Here is a 6,000-nt window from a genome sequence, read left to right on the forward strand (position 1 = left end):
CAGATCAGTGCCGACTCCAACTGTGAGCGTTTCAAGTAGTCTTTTTTAGGAGGAAAGTACTTAAGTACTCCCTCCGTTAGTTCATAGACCCATGAGTAATTGGTCAACACGAAATCCGAGCCTGACTCCAATCTGTGGCCAGGAACCTACGCATCTAGTGAAAGACAAACTTCCTACTAGCAGTACTAGGTCATAGCTTTATGGTGTGTTGTGTGAAAAGTGTATGTATTGATGGGGTGGTGTGTGCTCTTACCTAAATAAGCTTTTTCAAACATTTAATAATTCTCACGGGACAAAACATTTTAACATTGTTATCTTGTGCTATCATTTGTATGAGCTTAAATTTTTTATGCTTCTTAATTCAGATTCGTCATCAAATGAGTTAATCAAGATTATTCATTTGTTTATTTTGCATTTGAGGAGTTCAGCATCTCGATCAATTTGTTTATATTGCGTTTGATGAGTTCATCATATCGAGATCAAGGAGTTTTAGCATATCTAGATCCAACCATGATCACCTTATTTCCCTATAGTTAGCACTGAATTTCCAACTGGACATGGGTAGGGGTAGTGGTAGTGGTAGTAGGGACGCCACGCCAACACCATATACGCTGTTCTGTATTTATACTATGCAGTATACTAAAGACATTTAATCTATTCTCATTATTAGATAAACGGATCACTGACATTTAGTTTTTCCTGGCTATGATTCATAGATATATGGATGTGCTCGTCCTACAGATCAGAAAGGTACAATGTCCAGCTAACCTCTCTTGATTTCCAGACGCGCGGGCCCATGCATGACATATAACCGCGTGTGCTAGTGTTTGATATATACTCCACTGAAAGGGCCATGAAGTCATCTACTCTAGCACGCTTTAGAAAATTTCTTAGATGCATGGGCAATGCAAGTTGTCTTGAAAACCTTATTGTTTGTGCACCACATATATCAACACATTATGGGATTCGGATGCATCGTGAAATTCAGCTTCTTGAAAAAATACCTTGTCTTGCATGCAAACCATTTAAACACTCAGGACATTGCAATGCAAGGCCATGCCAAAAGAGATCAAAGCACATGGTGGTCTCCCGGAGGATGACTGTTGGCGCAAAATCAAACCGAATTCAGGAGCCACATCATTTTGTAGCCTAAACTTCATTGCCTTTTCATTTCTTGACACTATATTCCAGTGAACTCAATCCGACATTCTGATCTGTAAAATAGCACGAAAAGGATGACAACTTCCTAGGAAGGTTCCAATCCTTTTTCTAATGTTCCAAATAACATCCTCCAGCTTCTATGATGGAATTGTCCCATATTTCTAGTTAAAGTTGGTGTTGACCAATTAATATGTAGAAGAGCTCTTTTGCTTCACTGAATAAGTAAATGCAGAGGGTTGCCATCTTCCTCTTTTTCATGAGAAGATTCCCATGAACTCCACTACATCCTTTTTCTTGTTCTTTCTTTGGTGAAGTGTGCTATATCTGATGTTATATCTGCTAGCTACATCTATGTCTAGTACATACTGTTGGCACCGTTTGCATAAAAGTTCATGTTTACGAAGCAGCAGCAAAAAATTATGAAATAATATGTCTCATGATAAACCTTCAATTAGAATAACACGCATATTTCCAACAAAAATGATGTTTGGTTTTGGTTTCATCTTTGCAATAATAAACAGTTTGGTGCACTGCTGAATAGCTGGGTTATTGGCTTTATGCAGCTTAAATCAATTTGTTATTGCACTACCAAGCCACCCAGCTGGGTTCCTAGGTATAGGAGGGAGTGACTTATTGGAATGCTCTGACGGAGCATGAGAGAATTCTTCATGCCATAATCAGGTCCGATCCTGACACCATTTTCTGCATCTATCTGAGCACAATGTTTCCTCTCCTCCGATCTGTTGTGTTCTAGTGTTGGGTGAGCTGCACATCCCTATCCCAAAGGAGCTTAAACAAAATATGTGGAAAACTACAATAATCTTTTTAGTTTTTAATTGAAAGCAACAAAAGCACACCCTTTAAGTTCCTGTAAAGTGATAGACCTTTTTAGTCTTGTTAAACTTTTGAGTTACTAGGTGCTTTTCAGTTTCAAGGCCTGTTTGGATACACCCTCATAAACTTTAGGACACTCATAAAGTTTATGAGCTAGAAATTGCTAGTCCTAAAATTTAGGAGTGAGGTGTTTGGATGGACTCATAATTTTTAGGATGTTAGAGGGAAAATAACTGTCCTACCCCTAATTAAGAAGTAACTGCCGGTCCCTTTCTAGCGCCAGGTCCTCTGGTTTTGGCGCGAGCGAGCGCTTCTTCTGGCACGGCGCGAGCAGAGCACTGCCTGGCGCGCAAGTCCTGCCTCTGGCGCAGAGGTGCTGCTTGCCGGTTTTTTTTTCCGCCATTTTTTTTGCCGGCCCTTTGCTGCCGCCTTTGTCAACTAAATTCTAGTGGAATGTCAAAAAACAGTAAGCACAGTCCATCGTCATTGTCATTACAACTCAAAAAATACAAAACCTCTACAATCTATTGAACAAACCATTAGCTATACTATCACGAAATTCGTTCATATTTTGATCTCCGTCTGACTCTTCGGTATTTCCCTCATGTCCTTCAATGCTTGATTCTTCGGTCAAAGGAACAAAATTTTCATCACGATCACACATATGAAAGGCCCTATCCGCATTATCGTTCTCCCTAATGAAATATTGAAGTGCCATACATGCTACTATTATTTTGCTTTGCTTTTCAATTGGAAAACTTGGTATTCCTAATAAAATTCTCCATTTCATCTTCAAAACTCCGAACGACCTCTCAATAACATTTCTAAGTGATGAATGCGCGTAATTAAAAGTCTCCTTCATACCTCTCAGATTTGGGCCACTCCGGAACTCAGGAAGGTGGTACTTCGTACCTTTGTATGGTGTAAGATACCCCGGGCGGTTAGGATATCCAGAGTCTACTAGATAAAACTTTCCTACAAATTAATAGAGAATATGGTTAGCAACATTGGCATATAAATTATTTTCAAAACATTATTGAGCAAAGTTGTACCTGGAGGAGGGTATGGATACTTGTCAGCATATTTATTTAAGGCATCACTGAATACTCTCATATCATGAACTGATCCAGGTCATCCACTAACAACAAATGTGAATCTCATGTCGAAGTCACAAATGGCAAGCACGTTCTGTGTAGGGTATCCATGTCTGCCCGTATGCTGCACCACCTTATTACTTGGCACCACAACTGGTACATGTGTCCCATCTATAGCTCCTATGCAATTGTTGAAATATGGAGCATACCTAGGGTTTCTCAACCTCTGGTGAATTTTTGTAAACTGAGGGTCCTTTGGCCTAATTATATCTACTGCTAGCCTAATAACACATGACAAAACCAAATCAAATGTGCGGCTTATTGTTTCCAATGACCTTACAAACCGATCCGCAACTTGTCTTAGCGACTGGGGTGCACCATTTATCCATAAGAACATAGCTAAAGCCTCCATCGTTGACATTCTTCTAGTTCCCCTCAAACCATAAGACTCAACCAACAGGTCATGAAGTTGGTGAAATAAAGTGCAAGACATCCTAAACATGTTGTAGCATGAAGTTGGATTTGATAGTATCTCTTGCACCCATTTTATGTCCGGTACAGTGGGTACTCTAGGTGGCCCTTTGTTGAAGTAAGTGTCATAGTACATACCAAGCATTATTGAGGACTCCATAATCTCTCGATTCCTCTTTCGACGTATGATTTCCATCTCCATGAACTTGCATGCCATATTTATGAATTCATCGTCAAAATCTCCTTCACCATCATCCTAATTAACCATTACAAAAAAAAGGCATGCATTAGTCAAACAAATCCATAACAGGCACATTACTATTGTAGCCGAGCCATGTTCACAAGCTAAAATCAAACATGTTCACCAAAATCAAATAGTCCAGTACTCAAACAGCCACATATTCAAACAACCACATATTGACTCAACCACAAATTCAAACATCTCACATGATCACAAATTCAAACAGGCACAAATTCATGTTCTACCAACCGAAATAACATGTTCACAAACCAACAATTCAAGGTTCAAACAACCACATAAGTTTACTACTAAATTCTAATCTAAGTTCTCCTTCTTGCACCATCTTTTCAAAAAAGCCATTCTAGCCTCTGCATCATCAAGGTTGCAGAAGAATTCCCTGTTGAATTTATCCTTGCATATGTCCCAACAAGCAAACATTTCAGCACTGTCCTTCCTTGCACCACAATCTAGTGCTAACTGTTGGCATCTCCTAACTTCATCTGCCACTGAATTGGTGTTCATCTTCTGCCTCTTATCTTCTGTGAATTTGACAATTGATGCACCAACATTCCTAAAAATACTATGGGTCACATCATCCTTCTCTGATTGTCTGTTGAAGTAATTAGTCACAGCAGTGATCATTGAGCTTCTTGATTTCTTGGGAGGGCTAGTAGCAGTTGATTTGGTGCTTGCATTGGACCTCTTCCTGGTGTTTGAGCTCTTTGGGCTGTCATAGAAAGAGGCAGGTTCACCATCATAGTCCTCTCCACCAACTGAAGGGTCTCCAATGTCATCATCTTCACCATCTTCTTCTTCCTCCTCCTCCACTTCTGGAATGTATGCTGTGCTTCCATCAACTGCAGTTTCATGAAACATTTCTTCCAACTGATCTAAGTACTCTGGAGCACCATGCTGCAACTTCCTCAAATCAGGACGTTTCTGCAAGTGACATGTCATTCTAAGTTAGGAGCACTACATCCTGAAAATTAAAGGGTTAGTACAAAATTTATCTCTCACCTCTGTGTGTAAATCCCACCACCAATTTGGAGCTAGCACTGTCCCATCTGAATTTCTACCTAGACCTGATTCCTTCTGTAGGCTTTTCCAAAAGGTATATAACCTTTTCAATTGATCCCTTCTATTCCTAAACTGTCCAAGATCATGCTTCAAACCAGTAGCCATGTAGTACTTTTGCTAAATTATCTTCAACCCTCTAGTGGACATGTTGCCTTTGGGACAGTTTCCTTCTCTAATTTGCTCAACTGACAAATCACAGAATATCCCAGTATTCCTTTCTGTCCACTGTGCTTTATCATTTTTAATCTATTGGATACCAATACAAAAAATGTATTGTAATAAACCTATAAAGAACAGTGAATTTCAAGGCAACACACAAATAGCAATCAACAAAGTAATACACCAACTAATTCAGGTAGTATATAGTTAACTATTTCAGCAACTATTTAATCAATTTATCTAGACAGAATTTCCACAAATACATGAAGCAACATTTTCAGGAACTCACAAATTCAACATCTAACAATTTCAGCATGTTACAATATCAGTAAGTCACAGATTCATGAAGCCACTAATTCATCTAGCCACTAATTCATGAAGCTTTGTCATGCATCAAGTCACAATTCAAACAATTCACAATTTCAGAAACTATGAAGTTCTAAATGGACCCTAAATTCATACTATCAAGTCACAGATTTTACCTTTGAGGCAGGAAACACAACTTCCACAGCTGCATCATCAACTACATTGTGTTCATAGGCATCAAAAGCATCTTCTGGAGGGCCTGAATTTCCTCCACCACGAGCACCACCTCGACGGCCTCCTCCACGACCTGCACTGCCAGAACCACCACCGCGAAACAATGATCTTGCACGCCCTACTCCACCTCTGCTACCAGGCCCCCTGCTGCCGCCAGCCATCCTGCTGCCGCCTGCACCTTGACTGGAGCCGGCCCCTGTGCTACCGCCGGCCCCTCTGCTCCCGCCGACCCCTCTGCTCCCGCCGGCCCCTTTGCTGCCCCCACCACCATTGCGAGCCGCGCGTAAGCCAAGAGTACGGCTACCGCGGCCCCGGGGAACCTCATCTCCCCGAAGGTACTCTGAGTATATGCTCAGATCTGCGTACTCCTTAGCCTGGGAATTGAGGTCCAAGTTCTCCAAGCCGTGACGGGGGGCACTGGAA

The sequence above is a fragment of the Setaria viridis genome, chromosome 2, assembly GCF_005286985.2.
Source record: "Setaria viridis chromosome 2, Setaria_viridis_v4.0, whole genome shotgun sequence".
Taxonomy (NCBI): domain Eukaryota; kingdom Viridiplantae; phylum Streptophyta; class Magnoliopsida; order Poales; family Poaceae; genus Setaria; species Setaria viridis.